Genomic DNA, 25,238 nt, shown 5'->3' with positions numbered 1-25,238 from the left:
TGAGAACATGTCGACAATCACAAGAACCAACTATAGAACACCTGCATCATGCGGACCTTGTATTTCTCCACGGATTCCGCCTAATCTTGGTTGATGTCCTGAATGCTTATAGCCTGATCAGCCAACCTATTCTGTGCCCAGGATTTAATTTGCTCACAGAATTCCACACCGGATTCATAGGTTGTGTCATTTACAACTTTAGTGTTGTCAAGAGAATATGTAATCTATCTGCAATATCTGAAATGGGTACATTGAGTGTACATATTTGGCTGCAATAGATGAGAACCCAGGGCAAACCACACTCTTGATACTGCATCCCACCTCCCCCCTTTTGAAATGTGGGTGAGACCATGTGAGGCAGCAACCAAATATGGTAACAGAGCACGGGGTGCAACAGGGCAATCGCCTAAACGGCAAACAGAAACATCACCACTCATTCTTGCTGGGCTTTTTAATTGGCAAGATGGGCTGATCTTGTGAATTAACACTCCCCTGTCAAGTAACCCTTGAATGACTGGGCGGATCCTCTCTACTTGCGCCCTGGACAGTGGGTGCTGTGAGATTTTGGGCATCCGTCGGTAAGAAAGCCCATACATCACCTAGGACACATTGTAATTCAGGAGGTAGGTTCCTCCTTAGACATTTCTTTTAGTGACAGATTTGCTGTATCTGGGGCATTAGTCATCTCAGACACTTACTGAGGTGGGACAGACACAAACACTGCATCCTGCTTGCAGTATATGTTGCACCCTAGTTTACAAAAGATGTCCCTACCTATGTAACTGTCAGGGATGGGGACAAGGGATAATGATAAGAAAGGAAGCTTGTGTAAATACGGGACCCCCTACTTGGGCTGGGTCAACAGGGTTAATGTCCCAATTCATTTTAGCTAGCAGATGTTGGTAATCCGCTGGACCACACACGTTTGATTACAACTAACATATCAGTCCAATTGGGGTTATGGGCACTATGGATAAACAAGAGTTCCTGTCCAAATTTGAGTGGATTAGTACGGGGTTGTGAAACGTCTTGAAAAATCCTTCTAAGATTTGGTGCTGTGTGTGTGCCCCCGCCTCTCCCCCCCTCTTCTCTAGTTTGTACTGTACGGGCGGGGTAGAGCTTGGCTGCGGGGCTGAGAACTGCCTGTATCAGCGCTGCTGTTTTCAGCACTGAAAGATGAATTGTCTCTTCTCACTATTCTCTATTTTTCTAACTTAACCCTTCTGCTAGCAGCTTTTCTTGTTCTTCTCTTTGATTTCTATGAGTGGTGGGATCAATGATAGCTGTTCTATTGGGAATGGATTGGAATAATCTCAACAGCTACTGATGGAATTTTGCTCAGATCACCAACCTGGAAACAAAGAGACAATGTGACAATATCTGGTGTTCTGTTAATACTGACTTATCTAATGTACTAGCTAAAGAACTCTAATGAAACCACTGTATGAACTGTCAGTAATGAGAAGTGGTTGTACATTTATGATATGAGTGAAGGACTTTTGTTTTCTTGTGGTTAATTCAAATGGAGAAAGTCCACAACACCTGATAGGATTGTTACAGAGAATTGATAGGACAGCTGGGAATAAATCCAACCAAATGCTGCCAGTAATTGTGTTGTTGGAAGTGGGATGGTACAAAGACACAACTCCACTTAAGATCAGTGATATTTGCAAATTTGTAACAGAATCGAAAATTTAATTGTGTAAACTATCAAATACAACCTGTACTGTTTCCTTCTTATAACAAAATAATATTGATTAATCATAACCAGGAAAAACATTTAACAAGTTCTCTCTTGTACCTTTATATATATTTATATATACCTTTATATATATTTATATATATTTTTTTCCTAAATGAGAATGACATAGACCCATTTTAGTAGCATCATTTTTTTCTACAAATTTGGTAGTTAAATTACTGGTTATCAGACAAAATCAACAATAAATCGAAGTCACTTCTGCATTCTCCTTACACTTGCAGACTTGTGATGCAAGATACACAAGTGCAAAGATTACGGGAGAAAATTTTTTCTTTTTTTTTTTTTTTTTTTTTAGCAGCGGCACAAGCACATAAGCTGCATTTTATGAACTGAAGCTTATTTAATTAGAGAAAAAAAAAAAAAAAGTAACAACAACATAACCCACAATATAATACTCCCTTGTTGTACTGCAAATGCAGTACAATAATATGAAATAATAAATTCACATCTGTCTAGAGAATAATGAAAATAATTTAACCTGTACCAATGAGTGAATTGGGTATGGATCCAAACTGCATCAAGTTTACCTTCATGTTGGTGAAAAAGATCCAGATTGTGGTTATGCCATATGAGTAACAACCACTCAACTCTTGTAGGATTAGAGCTTCTAATACATCACTTTAACTTTTCTATTTGATTCGATTATTCTTTGTGTAAGCATTTAACAACTTTAAACTTCAGCGGTCTCTACAAAACCCTTATCAAGTAGCACACCTCTCTTCTCGGTTAAGAGAAGACGCCATTCTTCCGGCTGTAGGCGGGGGTCATTCTTGGTCAAATTGCATTCTTTTGGCAATCTATCATATTTTCTTACATACCTTTTTACCCACCCGGCCTGCCACTAACTCACATGCCGGGACCCCCTCACTCATTGTACTGATGTTTTTGTCCCATTATTACTCTTCAGATCTAGACTGGGGCAGTGACCAAGGGGAAGATGGCCACCAGGGAAACTCAATGACGTTTTAGTTCTCATACTCTGGCTATCTGTCCTTTTTCTGAGGCGCCATTATAAGGCGGTGGCTGTATATTTGCCATGCAATGGGAAAGGTGGTACAAATACTTGATTTTTGCCATCTGGCTGTATAACCCTATCCCCAGACCTAATACAAAAATTACACTTTGTGGATAGACAAGGAGTACAGACTATATTGCGCAGGGTTCTTGGTCAGTCTGTATAATGATTAAATTGATACACACAAGTAAAAACAAACACGACATAACTGAGCTCATGACATTGACACAATTTCAACTCTGGTGGGATGTCTTACTGGGTTTAGCCAGATATGAACAGAGACAGTATGATACGTGGGGGACCGCCACAGGCTTGACAGGTACAAAACTCAGTCAATCGGGAACTTTTTATCTCCACACGTATTATAGACAAACCGCCTCCCACTGACTAATCACAAAGTTCATCAGTTGGGAGGACCCAGGGTATTGTGCCTATGTATATGGACAATACTTGCCTCCACTGGCTCTCGCCTTCGGATACATCAGGGCCGGCCTTACTGATACTGTCCATATACTTATATAGATACCTGCCTCCACTGGCTCTCGCCTTCGAATACATCAGGGCCGGCCTTACTGGTACTATATCTGCCGATACTATCTCTGTCCCTTCTATTTTATCCAAATCACCCAGAGACGAAGTAACACATAACATAAACAGGCCAACACGCACTCTGGACAGGACATCGGACACACAATACAATACTCAATGACGTCCACGAGGGGAACAACAACCTCAATACTGGTGGGTCTTCTGACTATCACAACTAGGGATAACAGGGACAACCCGTCACGGAGTAGGTGTGCTATCCTACTCCAGCAATTTGCACGCTCCCACGCTTGGGTAGTCGGGGTTTGCTAGCCCCGAAGAAAGACCACTTGTGTCAATCAGCTGCAAATGTACTCATCTCCCACGTCTGGGAGATGTATGATATACACGCTTCTCGGGGTCAACACGTTTGTCCTGGACACTTCTGTCCTTCCCCCCCGTAGCAGACACTGCTTAACACTTTGCTTGGTCCTACGCACAGGACGCCGGGGGGCCGACACGTTTGTCGGGACACGTTTGTCCCTCCCCCCACAAAATGTCAGAAACAATGTATATCCAGTTGTCACCTGTTGTCCGAAGTATTACCCTATCCTTTTATTCTATATTTTCATCCACCAGTAAGCAGTTAATAGACAATAAACATCAACCATAGATTAATAGGCGACAAGATACTCTTATACAGGTCAGGTAAATGGCACCAGGCAAGATTTTACCTGTCTTTGCTGGCTGATAGAAGTCGATATTGGCAACAGACACCATCAGCAGTAGGTACAGGTATGACACAGGCAAGAAACTAATAACATAGGTCTTACCTGTGTCCCGGAGGTGATCAGTCTCCGTCCTTTTCCTCTACTGGGCGACTGTTGTCCTTGGCATCGGCTAGTGGTCAGCCAGAACCTGGTGCCCCACGTTGGGAGCCAATTGTTATGGACAGAAATATGTCCCGAGAGTATCTGTCCCTTCCAAATTGTGGTGAATAAGTTCAGCTAGCTGATAAGCAGGAATGACACTGACACAGACAGTTCAGTATACAAAATGCTTCTTCACACTTTATTGTAAGGTACAAAAGGTTATATAGGCTAGGTGGGGGTTGTTATGACACCCTCCTAAGCTTGCGGTTTCGCTATGTGGCTTCAAATGGAAAAGTACAAACTTCATAGATATAAAAATAGATATCAAACTTCGTAGATATATATCTTGAAATGGGAGGAAATACAACGAAATATAAAGTACAAAGTTCTTATGCGGTTTTAATTTAGCAGTCATCTTCCAGGAACAGCTGCATAGGGGCATGACCACAAGCTGGCGTGACCTTTTAGACCGAGTCTGTTTCTGTGAAGAGGTTTATCTTGGTTTCATCCTAGCTAGTATTGATATATGTTTTGCAAATAGCTGAGTAAGGAAATATAGCAGACACACAGTATAATAGGACACACAGTATAACAGTAAAATAGACTTTTTAAATGAGAGCACACAGAATAAACTGACCAGTCCACCACAATACAGTATACGTTACAACTGTTGGTAGTCTCTTACCTTCCAAGTAAGAAGTCCAAGATGTATATTAAACAACGCTGAAAAGACAAAAAATTGTATTACAATTTACAAAAAACACTTAAAGCTTTGTGCATCATTTAATCCTAATGGCTTAAGTGTATCCAGGGCATCAATCCATTTCGCTTCCTGTTGGAGTAACAGTCTCTTCCTATCCCCACCCCTATTTGGAGAAGGGACCTCTTCCAACACTTGTCATCTCAAGTTAGCGCTATTATATTTGTTTTCAAAAAAATGTTTTCCCACGGGTGTGTGTGTTTTTATTTTGTTCGGATTGTTATTAGTTATAGACCTTTTATGCTCATTTATCCTTATTCGTATTTTTCTGGATGTTTGGCCCACATACATCTTGCCCATGAGTATTTAAGACCATATATGACATAATCTGTATTACATGTGGCACATTGCTTCACTTTTATTTTGTTACCCCGTGATGAATGGGTTATGTGTTCACGCTTAATGATGGAGTTTCAGCATCCACAGTTAAGGCATGGGAAGGTGCCTACCTTGGGGGTACCTAGAAATCTTGTGGTTTTCTGTTTGCATCTCAGGTCAGACTTGACTAGTCTGTCAGCTAAATTTCTACCCCGTTTGTATGAAAAGATAGGGAGGTCCTTGCAGTACTTCCCCAGAGAGGGGTCTTTCTGTACTATAGGCCAATATTGGCAAATTAGATTTTGCAACATTTTTTTATTTTGTACAGTCTGTCTATTTACCCAATTTTTATTTTCATACTGAACAATTCCTTTAAAACAAACAGATCATTCTTTATTTCTGAATCTCATACAGTCTCTTTGGTATCACTTCACATATCCTTCAAATAGTTACCTTACCAGATGGTATTGGGCACAGGAAGAGTTTAAGTTATAATCCAGTGGTAGTACTCACTTACAGGTGAATTAGTCCCTAGTGCTAGTGTCACGACCGGCACCCAAAATCCATAACAGGTGCTAGGCTCTCTGGTCTCGGCTCCGCTTTTGCCTGTAGCAGCCACCTTTCACTTCGGAAATTACTTCACTGATTAGATGCCACCAGGTCTTAATAAGAGAAGAGCCAAGCAAAAATTATGAACTAGCAATGGGGCAAGGTTGTTATAAAGTCTTTGGAAGGAATGCACAGTACACGGAATAGACAAAGGCATAGTCAGACAAGCCGGGGTCGGTGCGAACAGAGTTCAAGCAGGGTCAGACAGGCAGTGGTCGTGTGGGCAGAATTCAAGAGAGGTCAGACAGGCTATAGTCAGGCAGGCAAGGGTCAATACCGGTAGAATCAGAATAGTCAGGCAGGCATGGGTCAGGATAATCAGAGTTCAGAATAGTCAGGCAGGCAAGGGTCAAAATAGGAATCAAACAGGATCAGAATCGCACCCAGTAATTAACAAGTTAGACCTAACAATGGGCAATGAGTTTGTGCACAGAGCCCCTTTAAATATTTGAATTTTGCGCCATTGCGATGACGTCATGACGCTCATGACGCATCAAAACCCAGAAGTGCACGCCGCTCCCACCATAGGGAACCCGGCAAGGAAGAGGAGCAGATCATCGCGGCGGGCGTCCCCGCCGGGCCCATTGAGTCCTCACAGCTAGAAGGATGCACACAGTCCTGCTTACTCCAAGAATCTCTCTATCCCTGAGACCTACCACTCGAGTCCCTATGCTAGCAGCAGACACTGCAGGATACTAACCCTTTTGGTCTCTTTGTTGGAGCCTCTGGCTACTCGACTAACTACCCTGAGCCTAACACTCACTAATAGAGAAAGCTATTACAGAACTTTTTCTTATACTATCTACCCTCACTGAGGCCTACCTCCATTAAGTGGTGTCCAAAGAGACAAAACGATGTGACTCCAGGGAACTTTAACCAGGAAGGGCTCTTCCTCCAAAATGTGAACCAAAACTAGCCCTTGGCTGGATAAACCATTATGGGAACTGATTAAAGTAAAGGTGAGTATACACTGTACCATCCTATCCTACATACAGATGCATCCTCTCTTATAGGTGCGGTGCTGTTCTTTGACACATAATCCCAAATGGTAAAGAATCACAGTTGGTTACTTCTCTAAACCTATGACACATCCAATGAGAATCTATGCACACATCAACAAAGAAGCATTATATGTCACAACTGGTGGTAAAAAGTTGCATAACTTCCTTTAAAGGCATACATTTGAATCTATGTGGATCACAAGTCACTTGCGGGGTCGCTATCAAGTGATACTACTACGTATAACGTAGTATTATGTGAATCTTATTCACCTCAAAAGATATTTCTGGATCATAAAATTGATGGTCTGTATTGGTAACCTGGCTTATTTGGGCAAGATTTAGCTTTCCAGATGGTGGAAACAATATTTTCAATGGCAGTGGTGTACCCACAGAGGATTTTGTCTTGGGCTGCTACCAGATTCCCTTTCCTGGTGCTCATGGTCATGTAAGGGTGCTTGCAACTTTCTTTTAAAGGTATACTGTCATAGGAAAACATGTTTTTTTCAAAATGCATCGGTTAATAGTGCTGCTCCAGCAGAATTCTGCACTGAAATACATTTTTCAAAAGAGCAAACAATTTTTTTATATTCAATTTTTAAATCTGACATGGGGCTAGACATATTGTCAGTTTCCCAGCTGCCCCCAATCATGTGACTTGTGCTCTGATAAACTTCAATCACTTTTTACTGCTGTACTGCAAGTTGGAGTGATATCACCCCCTCCCTTTCCTCCCCAGCAGCCTGACAACAGAACAATGGGAAGGTAACCAGATAGCAGCTCCCTTACACAAGATAGCTGCCTGGTAGATCTAAAAAAAAAAAAAAAACAACACTCAATAGTAAAAGCCAAGTCCCACTGAGACTGATTCAGTTACATTAAGTATTAGAAATAACAACCTGCCAGAAAGTAGTTCCATCCTAAAGTGCAGGCACAAGTCACATGACTGGGGCAGCTGGGAAACTGACAATATGTCTAGCTCCATGTCAGAATTCAAAATTCAATATAAAAAAATCTGTTTGCTCTTTTTAAAAAAGGATTTCAGTGCAGAAGTCTGCTGGAGCAGCACTATTAACTGATGTGTTTTGAAAAAAAACATGCTTTCTGATGACAGTATCCCTTTAAGGACACTGCTGCATTATAGAAACATTGCAGGATATGTGATGTTGTTTGCATTGAATTTTGGACTATAATGAGCAAGTGGTGTGTGCAAATATAACATTTATTGGTGGTAACACACCTTGGGGGGTCTCAGATTGTCATCTTTGTCTTTGATACAATACATAAGGGTGCCAGACTAGTCCTTTCCATATATACCATACAAAAGAACATCTGTGTTTTGTTAGATAGGTATAAAAAATGAGAAGTTACTTAAAAAGCAGAAGTAGAACTGTGTAGTAGTACAGATCCAATGAGACAGAGGAACAGCGATAGAGAACAGAATAAGAAGGAAAATATTAGTTTATTGGCACAAAATGAACAGAGGTAAGGAATGGCACAGAAACATATTTACTAGTGATGGGCGAATTTGCTCCGTTACGCTTCGTCGAAATTTTTTTTGACACCAGCGAATTTTCGTCAGCGAAATTCGCCCATCACTAGTATTTACTAGAATGGGATAGAATACAGCTTTATTATAGGAATGTATTTCGGATGCACATGGGTTCATTGCTAAGAAGTAGCTCTAATGCTGTAGGCTGTGCTAATAACAAATGCTTATAATAATATCCAGTATTTCAAAATCTGCCTCTGATCAATCTCACTAATTGAACCTACTAATTTTATTTCTTATCTTATTTAAATGGTTGATGGCATTGGATGTGTCTCTTTTCAACCTTTATGAAGTGTTTTATATTTACTGTATAGAGACATTTCCTGTATATTTAAATATATATACATGTCACAGAAAGAGAGAGACAGATATAGATAAATAAATAGATATAGAAAGCTTAATGAAGAGAGAGACAGAAAGAAAGGGATATATGTAATATTTTAGGAAAGCAGCATTCCGTGCAAATGGCAAAATTTAGACCTAAATCTACATGCTCTTTACCTACAATGCAAATTCCAGTTTCATTGCATGGAAACTAATCTGCAGGCAGGTTTTATAGCCAGGGTTTCCTTGCAACCACTGGGCCCTGTACTAACCAGTCACATGTAGTGATGGGCAAATTTCTCCCATAAGATTCCCGGAAAAATTGGCAAAACTCGGAAAAATGTAAGCCCGATCATCAATTTTGAGGCTCACGTCTATTTTGAAGCAGGCGTTAAAGGGATCCTGTCATCAGAAAACATGTTTTTTTCAAAATGAATCAGTTAATAGTGCTGCTCCAGCAGAATTCTGCACTGAAATCCATTTCTCAAAAGAGCAAACAGATTTTTATATATTCAATTTTGAAATCTGACATGGGGCTAGATATTTTGTCAATTTCCCAGCTGCCCCTGGTCATGTGACTTGTGCCTGCACTTTAGGAGAGAAATGCTTTCTGGCAGGCTGCTGTTTTTGCTTCTCAATGTAACTGAATGTGTCTCAGTGGGACATGGGTTTTTACTATTGAGTGTTGTTCTTAGATCTACCAGGCAGCTGTTATCTTGTGTTAGGGAGCTGCTATCTGGTTACCTTCCCATTGTTCTTTTAATTGGCTGCTGGGGGGAAAGGGAGGGGGTGATATCACTCCAACTTGCAGTACAGCAGTAAAGAGTGATTGAAGTTTATCAGAGCACAAGTCACATGACTTGGGGCAGCTGGGAAATTGACAATATGTCTAGCCCCATGTCAGATTTCAAAATTGAATATAAAAAAATCAGTTTGCTCTTTTGAGAAATGAATTTCAGTGCAGAATTCTGCTGGAGCAGCACTATTAACTGATTCATTTTGAAAAAAAAAATTTTCCCATGACAGTATCCCTTTAAAGTCAATGGGCATCCGAATAGTGTTGACGCGCAACGGTTTTGATGCGAGCGACTTTTCCGACACGTCTCCAAAATTTTTTGCAGGCAAAAAAATGGAAATTCGTCGCAAATTTATTTGCCCATCACTAGTCACATGCAATTGAATCGGAGGATTTGGGTGAACAGAGGCAGTAGGATTTAAAAACTAGTGACTGGGGTAGAGTTTCTGGGTGACAAGTACAGACCCGATAAATTGCATTATGCCTTGACACCTGCAGTTTTCATTACATACAATGAATCTACAACTGAAATCAACTAATGTAATCATTTACATTTTATTTCACACATTCCCCCCAACCCCAGGAAAATGTCAAGGCCATGCTGATGACAATATATATCAAAATGTGGGTGACTGCAGGAAGGAACCTACTGAGCCTCCAGGGAAGAAGAAGAAGGAAATCCATCAAGATCCAAGACAAGAATCAAAATGTAATCTCTATATGTGTATTACCTTCATTTGGCAATCCTCTCTCAAACGGCAGTGGATAGTAACCATCATTTAATCTGGTGGTCGATTATAGAACACTGCTAGGAAACTTTCCTTTTTTGTCTATAGGAGTCTATTTTAAAATAGATTTATAAAGCAGAGCTAACAGAAAAATATTTCCATCAGTGTCCAATCCATGTGTCTCTGTTCCTATTTCCCACTCTCATTCTTGTAGTTGTTTATAAAGGTGTTTTCATCCAAACTTGACATTTCCCATGTGTTTTGGCTCAAATCATATGACTGATACTTGCTTCAACTTCTTAGTCCGGAGCAAGATAAAGAACATAGTAATACCCAGGCACAAGTGCTTATTCATATTTTGTCTTTCAAGGAAGTCCTGTAATGTGCATGGAAGGTTACATGTCCTGAAAATAAATGGAGAAGTGAAGGATTCGAAGTAAAAAAACTTCGAATTTCGAAGTGTTTTTTGGGCTACTTCGACCATCGAATGGGCTACTACAACCTTCGACTACTACTTCGAATCGAACTATTCGAACTAAAAATCGTTCGGCTATTCGACCATTCGATAGTCGAAGTACTGTCTCTTTAAGAAAAAATTAGACCCCCTAGTTCGCCATCTAAAAACTACCGAACTCAATGTTAGCCTATGGGGAAGGTCCCCAAAGGCTTTCCAAAGTTTTTTTTATCGAAGGATATTCCTTCGATCGTTGGATTAAAATCCTTCGAATCGTTCGATTCGAAGGATTTTATCGTTCGATCGAAGGAATAATCCTTTGATCGTGCGATCGCACTATTTGTGCTAAAATCCTTCGACTTCGATATTCGAAGTCGAAGGATTTTAATTCCCAGTCAAATATCGAGGGTTAATTAACCCTCGATATTCGACCCTTTGTGAATCGGCCCCTCAGTGATATATAAAAATGTGTGAAATTGGATCTGGTGGGAATGAGTGCTCATGGAAAGATTAGATATAACTTGGACAACAGAGTGGGAAGATTTCAATGTTACTTTTTCCATCCGAAAGGTAGCAGTGGAAGAAGAGCGGGTATTTTGTTTTACAACGGAAGAGGAGGCAGCAGATGTATAGCTTTTACAGTATATTTCAGGGGGGGTGGCATTTGGGAGAAAAGCTAACACTCTGTATTGTTAAAGGGAAACACAGTGGGAGAAATGGAAATGGGGAGGCAGAGGACAGTATAAAGTTTGAGGAGGTATAAATGTGGTAGTGAGATGTGATGTTTGCATGTGCAAAGACATTTTCATTTGGATAGTTTTATTAGGCAAATGTGGCAGACTGATTGAATAGAACCTGTGTATATGTGTGTGTCTGTTTATTTATGTCAATTTATTCTTCACTTCCCTTTTTTGTAACCTCAGATTGACTCTCCCTGTTTTTTCCTTTATTTATTTATTTTGCTCTGCTGTTTACGATTCTATGATGTTGTCCACTTGCCTTTTGCTTTGAGTGTGTGTATCTTTCACTTCTGGCTTCTCCTCACTCTTTTCTTTATCTTGCCTGTTCTCCTGTTTCCTCATCTTTCTCTTCAGCCATGTTCTCCCCGTCACCTTTTAAATGATTGCCTCTTCATTAAATAATTGTTATTTTCTTATGCAATCCCCTTTTCTTCTTCTCTTCTCATGGTTTTTCTCAGGCTCTCCTTTTTGCCGTTTTCTGTTCCTTTTTTGATATTATTTTGCTTTTAGCCATTTCTCTGCATTTTCCACCTTGGTTTTAGCATCACAGACTCTTCTAAGTTCACCCTATTTATGCCATTAGTTGTCTTGCTTTATGAATGAGCAAGTTCCTTTGAGTTAAATTGTGTGTAGGCTTGTTTCTCTGGGGGCTGGTCTGTTCTGGGTTGTGACTAGGAGAAGTGTGGAGAGGACATATTGTACGTGAGCATGGGAAAGTGGAGAAGGACACTGCCCCAGCCAGAAGTTACTATAAAAACCTAAGTAGGGGTCATTTATCAAAACTGGGCAAATTTGACCTGGAATTTGGCTGGAGATTTAAATTTGAGAAGAACTTTGTCATACATTGCATTGAATGTGACCATGTGTGAACCTAATGGCTATGAGGGGTATGTGATAGAAAACACTAAGTTTGCCCAGATGGAGTAACCCATGGCAGCCAAACAAACATCTTATTGGTTGCTATGGGTTACTGCACCTGGGCACCTTACTGCCTTTTATCACATATGAGGCTCAGAAAATACAGGAATCACCGGACGAGGATGTAGCCTTCAACCTTTTCTCTTTGCATGGGCGTGGAACTCTTGATTGACTTTTGGATAAGGTATTCCCTGTGTAATGGCATATCTATATATCTGTCTCTGTTTCAGATCTGAAGGCAACTGAAAGACTGAGGGCACAAAGGACACTCTTGATTGCTATGATGATCCTTCACATCCTGACGCTCATTCTCCTCATCCTCTTCTCAAGTCTCCTGGTCACATACAGCAAGTTACCAATTTTTTTTTACCCACAATGCACTTTTTAAATACTTGCAGAATTGTAGTGGTGTGTGAGATTTCACCTGCACCGGGTTGGGTACCCACGGGTTACCTGCAAAACCTGCGGTACCCTGCAGGTTGGGGGTAGAAGTTCTGGGTAAGAGTATAGACATGGGTCAGCTGTTCTGCGGGTAACGGGTCGGGCCGTGGGTCTTCTCAATAGCAATTTTTACTACTTTTTTCTTCTCAATGCTAATGAGGCTGATAGGTGTACATGAGTGATGCACAAGCTGCCCTGAAACTCTAGGTTAGGCAGGGGCCAAACAATTAATTATCCAGTGGTTTGCCAGATGTCTTCCATGTCAGAAACATTGTTACCTGGACCTGCTCCCTCCCAACTTTCTTTTATAAATTGGCGCCTTTTCCAAATCCCCAATTCTGGTGACATCAGACATGGACTGGTCGTGAGTGGGTTTATAAGGTATATTGACACCGTGGGTCAGGTTTGGAGAGAATGAGGTTAGGGATTTGTTTATATCTATGATTTATACTGATAAATTACATAATTGGCCTTTTTAAATATTTTTAATAGACCTGCTTTTATTATGTTTACCATCAACAATGCAGAAGCTTAATCACTGGCAAAAAGTAACAAAGCTCCAGGCAGGCTCTGGTTCCATTTAAAAGAATTCGAAAAAGTTGATTGCTTTGTAGAGTCCTGGAGTAGTGGTAGTTGGCAATTAAAGAGTTAAAGAAATGTGCTTGATCCTTGTATGAATTGCAAAGAGCACATTTAAACAGTTAAAATACTGTATGATTATGCTATATTCTTCTCTTTCAGATTCTGCTATTATTGGGCAGCTGAATAAGACAGGTAAGTTGTCTCTATAAACCTTGTGTAGATACCAAGCACCAGAACCGAACTGCAACAAAAGCAGCATGAGGTTTCCCATAAAGTCAGTAATCACTAACCCCATTGCAGAAGTCTCTTACACAATCTTATATGATGTTTTTGTTTTCATGTTAGTTTCCCTTCAATGATCTCTACAACACACAGTCAGCTCAATGAGCCAACATAATGGGGCTGTCAGTTTTAGGAAAAGCACTTTATGACTAAAACGTAAGACTAGGTCCAACGCTTGTACAAAAAGGGAAAATCCTTGCTAGAACAGAAACCTACCTGTCACTGTTATTAGGTCAACTTTTAAAGGGGCAGTATACCCCCTTTATAACATGAAGGCAATAAATAACACTTGTGCTGAATATACATTTTGCCTGTTGTTTAATTAAGAAATACTACTGTATGTCCGTTGTCATTTGTTTCAGTAGATAGAAACTTGAAACTTGTCTAACTTTACACTTCCTGCTTCTGCCGAGCACAGATTATACAGATGAACCTTCCCTTAAACCCTCCCTTTATCTTAAATGAGATCTTAACCCCAAAATATGAACAAGTGTAAACTTATCCAGAGTGGTCCATTTTACAGTTTACATTTTAACATTTTCTGTTTTAAGTGGTTTCTGAGATATTCGCAGATTTAGACAGTTTTCTACTTCGTAGCAGGCTTGGCTCAACAGATCACTTTGAAGGCCCAGAGTGTTAGTAACGCTAACCCTCATACGTAATAAAAGACACTAATTAGGGGCAGATTTACCAAAGGTCAAAGTGAAAATTAAAATTTAAAAAAAATCAAATTTCGAGCTAATTTTTGTTTACTTCGACTAGGTAATAGTCCAAATTCGAAAATTTCCAAAATTTGAAAATTCGAATATTGAAATTTATTATGTACCTATTTGGAGTCAATTGGTGGACTTTGGGGAAAATTTACGATTCGTACTATTCGAATGCGCTATTACTATGATTCGAATTAGATCGAAAACTGACCTATTCAATCGAAAACAACTTTTCAGCCAAAAAAAAACGTCTTTTTTTTAATAATTTTCGGTTGGTCGAATTTCAAAGTTTTTTAAATTCGAAATTCGACCCTTGATAAATCTGCCCCTAAGGAGGTAATTTACTAAAACTCCTTTTTAAAACAAAGTCGACCTAACTGCATCAAAATTGAGTGTCAATTCATATTGTACGATTGACGCTTGGAAAACTCGAATTGTCGCCGTGAAAACTTGACCTTATCGGAATAAAACCCTGACTTTATCCAGTGCAGATTATGATGTCAAGAAACAACTTCAGGTACATCTGCCACTGACTTCTACATGACCTCGACAGGTTTGAGATGGAGTATTTTAGGATTTGGATTTTTAGCAGCTGTGGGGTATATTTATATCTATATTTATATATTTAGAGATTTATACATCTCTAAAAATTTTTGGTTTTTTTTCCCTATAAAAATTTTAGTTTTCCCCCTAAAAAACTCGACCAGAGAAATTTGCCCTGTAATCTATAGCAGCCAATAAAATGTTTTCTTTTAAACAGGTGGTCAGTAAATGCTACCTGCTGATTGGTTGCTATGGGTTATGGCATCTGGGCAAACTTAGTACCTTTTATTATTACATAACCCCATGTCTGTCCATGCACTTCCTGGATTCGGTTAACCCCAGGGTTGCTGACTCCCTGTTGAGCCTGGTATTAGCAGTCTTAAAATGCAAAATCAGAAATCATTAAAAATAGAAAAGAAAGTAAGGAAAAAAAACTGATCTTTTTACAACAATTCATTTTTTTATTTGACAAAAAAGGTTGCAGCTTAGGGTGTATTCACAGTTTATTATCTTCCTTTAAAACAGGGGGAGTAAGTAAAGTATTTACCCAATTATGCTGCATGTAGTTTTAATTAAAAAATATTTCCTAATTATTTGCTATTATTAAGCACTACCATTTCTTTTTATTGTGTATTTATTTTAAGCAAAGGTAACCTTCCCCTTTAAGTAAGACCATATATTCTATAAATTGCTTTTTCTAGGCAAGGACATGCCAGTAAAAACATAAAATGTATATGTCAGCCTCGGTTTTTGGAAGGACAAATAGTTGTTGAATTATTATCATTATCCTATTTTGCTTAATGTTGAAATGTTGTCTGGTTGTTGTCTTGTCATATGTTTCAACACATTCAAGCACTCATACACACGTGTGTCCATATGTTTTTCTTGGAAACCTCCCCTAAATGCCTTTTATACTTTGTAGGAGAGCAGAAAACCGACCCTGCACCGTTAATATCAGCCATTAATGTGACTTTTGGTAAGAAGATACATCCTGCCTTCGTTATATAGATGTGATGGGGAAAAGAATGGTTACATAGCTGGTCTTAAATCAAGCTCTGAGGCCATGAAACTCCTCCATGACTTATAATATCCTTATATTTTACAATAGGGGATACAAAGAACTTATGTATAAGGATATTATAAGTATTTGAGAAGTTGGGACACTTAAGGATGAAAAGTATTACAACAGCATGTTTGTCAAAATTTTAATTGGTGCCACAAACGCTAAAAACGTGGAACGAATCTGAATGAGCGACTATGAAAACCACAAAGTCATCATTTACTTCAACTTTTTTGTGCTTTTTTTGCTAAGGAGAGCTCCCATTGACTTCTTCATGGCCATGGCAGCTTTTAGATGGCCTAGAGTTTTTTCATGGTTTTCACACTTAGGGGCAGATTTATCAAGGGTCAAATTTCGAAGTACAAAAAACTTCGAAAACCGACCATCGAATTAAAAAAATTTGGCAATCCTGCAGTCGAATAAAAATCGTTCGATCGAATGATTCGAATGATTTTTAGCGACCGTTTGAAGGATTTAAAAGTAGAAAAGTGCTGTGGAAGGTCCCCATAGGCTAACATTGCACTTCGGTAGCTTTAATTTGTTTTGTTATTCAAATTAGTGCACGGTTGCTAGGATGATTTGGACCCTACCTAGCAACCAGTACTGTTACTGTTACTGTAACTGGGAAACCCTGAAGCTACTGCCACCCTAGACCTGCCAGCAGCTCCAGGGTTCCCACAGGTGGTTATGTCAATAGGGACACCAGTCTTGTACCCATTGAATTAGATGCAAATGCCCGTTTAGAATAATTGTTCCACAAGTACTAGAGTTTCCAATGCTATTATTTCAGTTCTAATTAGAGGGGATGCCGTCTAAATTTGTGGGAAGATTGCTTGCTGATAACAGAAGTTCTGTTGTATTATGATTAGTAATTAAGTCATTGGTATTTTAGAATGGGTAAATGTAAAACTAAAATCACAGGGACACCTGATGGGAGACAATTGTCAGATAAACCACAGAAATGAATATGTCTCCAAAAATAAATATCTATGTGTATATTTAAGTAGAAGTATTATAATAAAAATCAAAAATTATATGTGCCAATTATATTACGAATGGATATTAAATACAGGTGCCTCTATAACAATATAAAATATATCTATATTATAATGTGGGTATGTTTAGTGCATGGGGATTTGTGTAAGCATCTGGAGAAACTGAAATATTCACAAAGCCAAGCAGGATAAATGTCAGCTCTGACTCACTACAGTTTGCAGTTTTCATTGTCCTGATTATTACAATGACACCTCTTCTTTCTTAAAATCACTTCTTTTCTTTGGTTCTCAGAGACCTGCTGTGGCACATGCCCGAGTGGCTGAAAAAAGATTGGTACCGCCTGTTATTACATCTCAACAGAGACTGCCACATGGGAAAACGCTCTAAATGCCTGCAAAGATTTACAGGCTCTGCTTCTGACCCCTAGGGATATGAGAGAAATGGTAAGCAGCCCCCCGTGTATCTGTGTATCTCTCCATGAGTAGGACAAATAAAAACTTCAGTTACTATCAAATCTACAGCCACTTATTTAGTAATGAGTACAGTAATTGATAATTACAAGTACTGAGCCTAGTAGCTGTACTGTAAGACCCTTCAATCCAAGGTCACAGTTAATTATACTAAGCTTTATTCCAGATCCACCCCAAATGTACATTCCTGTAAGATCCACCAGTTGCTTATGCTTAAGGCCCTTATTGCAGTTTATTGACCCGTGTGTGGGGCCATCTGACGGGCTTCTCCGATCAATATCTGGTCGAAAGTCGGGCAGATCTTGATCGGGCAGGTTAAAAAATCCTGTCGGATCGGGGGCGCATGCATGCGGTCCCACGATTGAACCGCCCATATCAAATCCATTATGACCCAATCGTTGGGCCCTAGGGCCCCGATCGCATCAGCCCGATATAGCCCACTTCAATGTGGGCATATTGGAGAGAGATCCGCTCATTTGGCTAATTATGAGAGGATCTCTACATCTATGGCCACCTTTACACCCAGATCCTTATCTGCCTACTAAGGGTATGTAATCAGCATATAAAAATGTACAGTGAGTATTTACCTCTTTGTTGAAGGCATGTGTGAATGGACTTGCTAGTCGAAATTCAAGACACTGGATTGGGCTGAAAAGAGAATCCAGTAACACATGGAGGTGGCTGGATGGGACTCAAATGACCTTTAGGTGGGTACAAGGTATTTGTGTATTACCACTTGGGTTAACACTTGGGTATCCTATTGGATAGAGCACTGCCTAACAAATACATCTATTTATGAGTCTAGCTGCAGGTCTCTGCACTCTGAAATAGAGCACGGATGCCTGTGGCCATTGTGCAACAGCACGCGTGCAAAGTGAAAATAAATGGCTGATTACTGTCTTGTTTTTTGCACGCTGCAATCACCAACATAAATGATCTATTTGAACTGTAAAAAAAAAGAACTCATCTCTGCACTGAGGGGGGGGGTTCAACATGTGTTTTTCCCTTATAAATTAATCACATTTGAATTTTTTGTATAGAAACTAGGCCAGTGGTGAGCCAAATAATGCAGATCGGGGAGAACTGTGTCGAGGCTATTGATGGACTCTGGAACGACCTAAAGTGTGAATTCCAGTTGCGTTATATCTGTAAGAGAAGCCTGAGCTGCTGAGACAAAGTATTTAGCATGACAATTGTATAACAGAGGTCTAAGGTGTCAGCAAACCATGACTTTTGATTATGACAATCCAGCTCCAAAGGGATATTTCCTAAATGTTAATTTACAAATCTTACTTGTTTATAGATTTATAGTTAATCCAAAAAAGGTGATTGATCAATGCACATCCCCCGGTCCTCTGAATACTGTTCAAGATTCTAGTGAGTAGGTATAAAATTATAATTCTGGATCAACTGGCAGTTAGGCAGGTTCAAATGTAGTGAAAAGGATGAACTTGATGGACGTGTCATCTTTCAACCGAACTTACTATGTTACCCTGTATTTACATTTTGATATTTCCATTAGGCAGCCACAAAGGAAAATACAAACTGGAAGTATACTTGCCCATTAATGGTGACTGAGGAGATTCAGATATATCAAAGATAGTTACATAACGGTACATAACAATGCTGTCCAACTGGCGGCCCCTCACATGAAAGTCTGGCTGCTGTGACTGTTTACCTTGTGTAAGTTTTCAGTACAGATTTGGGATCTGTTATAAAGATAGCAGGTCCCATACCTGTGTTGAGATTAACTGGTCCCTGCATTGTTTACACCTCACATTCAGACAATACAATAATGTATAATATAATACTCATATTCTTATTATGTATAACAGAATAAAAATTTACCCTGTGTGTCATTTCAGTGTGTTACTTTATGCCTGACTCAATCGAAATACAGAACAAAACCATAAAGTCTGTGAATGGGACCCCACCCGAGCCAATACAATTATAATATCTCATTTATCCTCACTATTGCATGACCTACACACAAAGTGCAAAAATTTGTGAAATGGGAAAGTTGCAATTCCCAGATCTCCTCGTAGGAAATGAGTTATGTGGTGCCCTATCTCTCAGGTGGGCTCCCACTGTAGGTTGGAAGAAGGGTTAACCACACTGACTTCACACACACAAAACAGATCTGTTAATAACTTAGGCAACAGTTGTTCTTAAAACAAATATATAAATTTTTATTTCTGGATCTCATACCGTCTCTTTGGTATTACTTCACAGATGGTACAATATTAAATCACTTCACAGACAACCCCAGTTACAAGCTGGAGTTAGAACCGAGAAGTATTACTAACTTGTAGGTGAACTAGTCCTCAGCAATAGAAAGTTGTACACAGTGGGGCTTACTCCACAAATCTCTCTATCCCTGAGCCTTACCACTTGAGTCCCTATACTGGAAGGTGACACTGCAGGATAATAACCCTCCTAATTGGAGCCTCTGACTGCCCAACTAACTACCCTGTGCCTAACTGCCATGTGCCTAACTCTCACTCACAGAGCAAGCTATTGCGGAACTTTTTCTTATACTATCTATACCTACTGAGGCCTACCTCCATTTAGTGATGCCCAAAAAGACAAAACATGATGTGACTTCCCTTTATAAAAACTAGGAAGACCTGACACTCGTGGCCAATTACAGAACTGCAACCTAAAGGGAAACAGCTCCATCTCCCAAATGTGAAACAATCCCAGCCCTTGGTTGGATAAACCCTTATTGGGACTGATTAAAGTAAAGGTGAGTAACCACTGTACCTTCCTACTGTAGCGCTATAGTAAACTGAGTGCACCTAACTCTACTATAAGCTTCACTCCCAGCACATATGCTCCGGATGAGACCTTTAAATCTTAGGGAGTGAGCCCTCGCAGCAATGTGGAGGCAAGGTGTAGGGCAACTGTAACTGTATTCAGGGTGCAAATAATTAGGCGCTAGTGGTTAGAACAGATTTATTGAACATACAATCCGTATTAGAGTGTACATAAAGGGAGCATTGCAGGATCATACATTACATTGAATAGGCAATACTCACAGCACCTTTGGTCAATATAAGTTCCCTCAGGAACGAGAATAATGAATGCAGCCAGCTTTCAGCCTTTTCCCTAAGTGGAACCTAAGGGGAATACTCTACCCTAGGTCTGTACACTTAGTCTCTACTTCTGGGCAATTAGTACCCGTGATCTTAATCCCACTCAAAATCCTTTGAGGAGCCTCAAGCTGCTCAGCTAAATATTCTGACTATCTGTCACTCCTAGAGTGACCTATAAAGGTGAGTAGCCTATTCTTACTAGACCTGACCTGTCTAGGTTCCACTCGAGCTCTGCCTCCTGCTCAGGCTAGAGCCAGCACAAGATGGACACTGAAAGTATGGCTTCAGAGCCTTTTATACTCTAGCACAGTGCCATCTGCTGGTCACTGTGAGAAACAACAAGGGGCATAGCTTAAAGCAGGAATAGGAAACAGTTACCCCTCCCAACTGTATTTTTGGACCCAGTTAGGTGTCTATAACACTAGGGAAACTGCCTGCCAAATAATATTGGGCATGGCTATTCTACACATCCCTACACTACATACAGATGTGGGTTTGGTATTGGTTTTGTCACATACTCCCAAATGGTAAAGAATCCCCAGTTGCTCACTACTTGTAAAGGAGAAGGAAAGCTTAAATCTAAGTAAGAAAGGTCTATATAAATACACCAGTAGACCCTCTAAGTAATGCTGCTCTGAGCATTACTTAGAGGGTTTACATAATAGAATACCATGTGTACATAATAGAATACCAAACCCATTACTTTCCTTCTATTATGTACACATGGGCTTCTGTATTATATGTTTTCAGCATAAACCTCCAGGGCTAGGGCTTGAGAATTCTCAGTTTGCTCCTCTCCTCAATATTAAATCAATTCACAGACACCCCCAGTTACAGGCTGGAGTTAGAACCGAGAAGTAGTACTAACTTGTAGGTGAACTAGTCCTCAGCAATAGAAAGTTGTACACAGTGGGGCTTACTCCACAAATCTCTCTATCCCTGAGCCTTACCACTTGAGTCCCTATACTGGAAGGTGACACCGCAGGATAATAACCCTCCTAATTGGAGCCTCTGACTGCCCAACTAACTACCCTGTGCCTAACTGCCATGTGCCTCTCACTCACAGAGCAAGCTATTGCGGAACTTTTTCTTATACTATCTATACCTACTGAGGCCTACCTCCATTTAGTGATGTCCAAAAAGATGAAACATGATGTGACTTCCCTTTATAAAAACTAGGAAGACCTGACACTTGTGGCCAATTACAGAACTGCAACCTGAAGGGAAACAGCTCCATCTCCCAAATGTGAAACAAGCCCAGCCCTTGGTTGGATAAACCCTTATTGGGACTGATTAAAGTAAAGGTGAGTAACCACTGTACCTTCCTACTGTAGCGCTATAGTAAACTGAGTGCACCTAACTCTACTATAAGCTTCACTCCCAGTACATTTGCTCCGGATGAGACCTTTAAATCTTAGGGAGTGAGCCCTCGCAGCAATGTTGAGGCAAGGTGTAGGGCAACTGTAACTGGATTCAGGGTGCAAATAATTGGGCGCTAGTGGTTAGAACAGATTTATTGAACATACAATCCCCAGTAGAGTGTACATAAAGGGAGCATTGCAGGATCATACATTACATTGAATAGGCAATACTCACAGCACATTTGGTCAATATAAGTTCCCTCAGGAACGAGAATAATGAATGCAGCCAGCTTTCAGCCTTTTCCCTAAGTGGAACCTAAGGGGAATACTCTACCCTAGGTCTGTACACTTAGTCTCTACTTCTGGGCAATTAGTACCCGGGATCTTAATCCCACTCGAAAATCCTCTGAGGAGCCTCAAGCTGCTCAGCTAAATATTCTGACTATCTGTCACTCCTAGAGTGACCTATAAAGGTGAGTAGCCTATTCTTACTAGACCTGACCTGTCTAGGTTCCACTCGAGCTCTGCCTCCTGCTCAGGCTAGAGCCAGCACAAGATGGACACTGAAAGTATGGCTTCAGAGCCTTTTATACTCTAGCACAGTGCCATCTGCTGGTCACTGTGAGAAACAACAAGGGGCATAGCTTAAAGCAGGAATAGGAAACAGTTACCCCTCCCAACTGTATTTTGGGACCCAGTTAGGTGTCTATAACACTAGGGAAACTGCCTGCCAAATAATATTGGGCATGGCTATTCTACACATCCCTACACTACATACAGATGTGGGTTTGGTATTGGTTTTGTCACATACTCCCAAATGGTAAAGAATCCCCAGTTGCTCACTACTTGTAAAGGAGAAGGAAAGCTTAAATCTAAGTAAGAAAGGTCTATATAAATACACCAGTAGACCCTCTAAGTAATGCTGCTCTGAGCATTACTTAGAGGGTTTACATAATAGAATACCATGTGTACATAATAGAATACCAAACCCATTACTTTCCTTCTATTATGTACACATGGGCTTCTGTATTATATGTTTTCAGCATAAACCTCCAGGGCTAGGGCTTGAGAATTCTCAGTTTGCTCCTCTCTCCCTTCTCCCCTCCCTGCTGTAATCTGAGCCCAGAGCTATGAGTGAGCAGGGAGATACTCAGGCAGGAAGTGATGTCACAACAAGCTAATATGGCAGCTGCTATCCTAAACAGAGAGCTTCTAGAGTTGATTACTCAGGTATGGTAAAGCATTCTACAGAATACATATAGCATTCTAGCTTGCACTTTTTTGACTAATCTATTATCAATAATCTGCCTCACTAGCTTTCCTTATCCTTTAAAACATGACACATCCAGTGAGAAAATATGCACACATCGACAAAGAAGTACAGGTATGGGATCCATTATCCGGAAACCCATTATCCAGTTTCCCATAGACTCCATTTTATCCAAATAATCCAAATTTTTAAAAATGATTTCCTTTTTTTCTGTCATAATAAAACAGCACTTTGTACTTGATCCCAACTAAAATATAATTAAACCTTATTGGATACAAAAGCAGCCTATTGGGTTTATTCAATGTTTATAGGATTTTCTAGTAGACTTTCCAAATTATGGAAAGGTCCTTTAACCCGGAAATCCCCAGGTCCCAAGCATTCTGTATAACAGTTCCAATACCTGTATTATATGTCACAGTAAGTGATAAAAAGTTTTATAACTACCTTTAAGGGTATACATGTAAATCCATATGGCTCACAAGCCACTTTTGGGGTTGCTATCATAATATATAATTTTAACTCAAAATGTGGTATGAAGTGAATCCCATTCAACTCAAATGAGATCAATGGATCAGAAAATTGATGGTCTGTACTGGTAACCTGACTTCTTTGGGCAAGTGTTGGCACAGCTTCACATGATCTGGAACAATGATGCACATGCCAATAGTAAAAAGAAAATCTACTTGGTCAACAAGGAGATAATGTTAGGGCTTACATTCACCTATTGTTCTATAATAGTTTAACTGTTTAGCCACTGCAGGATGGCATATCCAGCTCTCTGATTGGTGGAAATTATACATTCACTGTCAGTGTTACTCTAACACAGGGATTTGACTTAAGCTGGCCATAGACACAAAGATCTGATCATTCGAATCCTCGAACGATCGGACATACCCATCTCCCGACCTGCCATTAACCATTCCAATCAAATAAAGTAGTAAAAGAACAGATCAGCCGATGTTCTGCCCCTGACAGCAATCGTACGATAGTTATGTCCGACAAAAGCTGGTGACAGTCTCCCACTGAGAATCGTCTGATCGGCAATACACGCAGAGATATTATCGGCAACCGACAGAAATCTTCTAACCTGTCCGATCGACCAAGCAACCAATCTCCGCCGGACTAAAAATGTCGCGACTCTCCACACACAGTCTGAAAATCGTTCGAATCCTCGATTCATATGATCGGATCCTTGCGGCTATGGCCAGCTTTAGACTGCCATTGTAGAAACACTATGGGATATCGTCATCATTTATTTATATATTGTCGACAAGATACGCAGTGCTTTTATGTGATGTTGTTTGCACTAAATGAATATCTTCAGACTATAATGAGCAAGTGGTGTGTGCAAACATAAAGTTGTTGGTGGTAGCACACAGTACGGGGGGAAGGGTCTCAGATCACTCATCTTTGTCTTGGGTGCAAAAATACCCTAAAAGGCCGGTGCAGTTTAAAGGGCACCAATCATAACTAAAATAATTTCCTAATTAAATACACTATGTGAAAGTTCAAGAAATCCGATTTTTAAAACAGTTAGAATTGTTTGTATAATGTACAGTAAATGTTCAGCTCACTATTCCTTCTGCAAGATCTCCCCTATCTCCCCTGCAGTTCTAGCTAAGGCAGCCATCTTGGATTTTACTGGCTCCTCCTACCTATATCTTCCCAGCCAACTGTAGCTCTGAAATCTCGCACATGCTCAGTTGAAATTCCTTGTTGCTTAGAAACCCATCTAAGCTATTTTCAAATCAGCCAAACCTGTGTGTTAGCTGCTGTTCAGTAGTGCTGCCACCGGCTGGAAGTTAGTGCGTGCCCTTCATTTGCATAATAACATCACCAGCAGGGGACAAGATAGGGAAATCTCCTGATGCTTCTAGTGGAGGAGTTTACTAAAACAAGGCATTCTGGGTAGAATACTCAAAGCAGTGTTACAATCTGAGCATGCTCCTGAAATTTGCATATTATAGTCTCTGTTATAGTCTCAGTATGGCCTCCCTCAGAGAAAGAACCCATTTGACAAAGTAAGGGATTTTTTAAAACCTGCAGTTTTTTTCAAA

At 40.1% G+C, this 25,238-nt stretch overlaps 1 long non-coding RNA gene across 1 annotated transcript; it reads right to left on the bottom strand.

Moving 5' to 3' along the window:
• Window positions 1-1,060: 1,060 nt before the first annotated feature.
• LOC121401617 lies at window positions 1,061-4,817 on the bottom strand. Its single transcript, XR_005966395.1, has 2 exons — window positions 2,290-4,817; window positions 1,061-1,351 (listed from the first exon to the last, which is right to left on the bottom strand). It is a non-coding gene; the product is annotated as an uncharacterized LOC121401617 (long non-coding RNA).
• Window positions 4,818-25,238: the final 20,421 nt, after the last annotated feature.

The sequence above is a fragment of the Xenopus laevis genome, chromosome 3L (assembly GCF_017654675.1).
Source record: "Xenopus laevis strain J_2021 chromosome 3L, Xenopus_laevis_v10.1, whole genome shotgun sequence".
In the NCBI taxonomy this organism is placed as follows: domain Eukaryota; kingdom Metazoa; phylum Chordata; class Amphibia; order Anura; family Pipidae; genus Xenopus; species Xenopus laevis.
The sequence above is the reverse complement of the archived record's forward strand: the minus strand, read 5'-3'. Positions and strand labels throughout refer to the sequence as shown.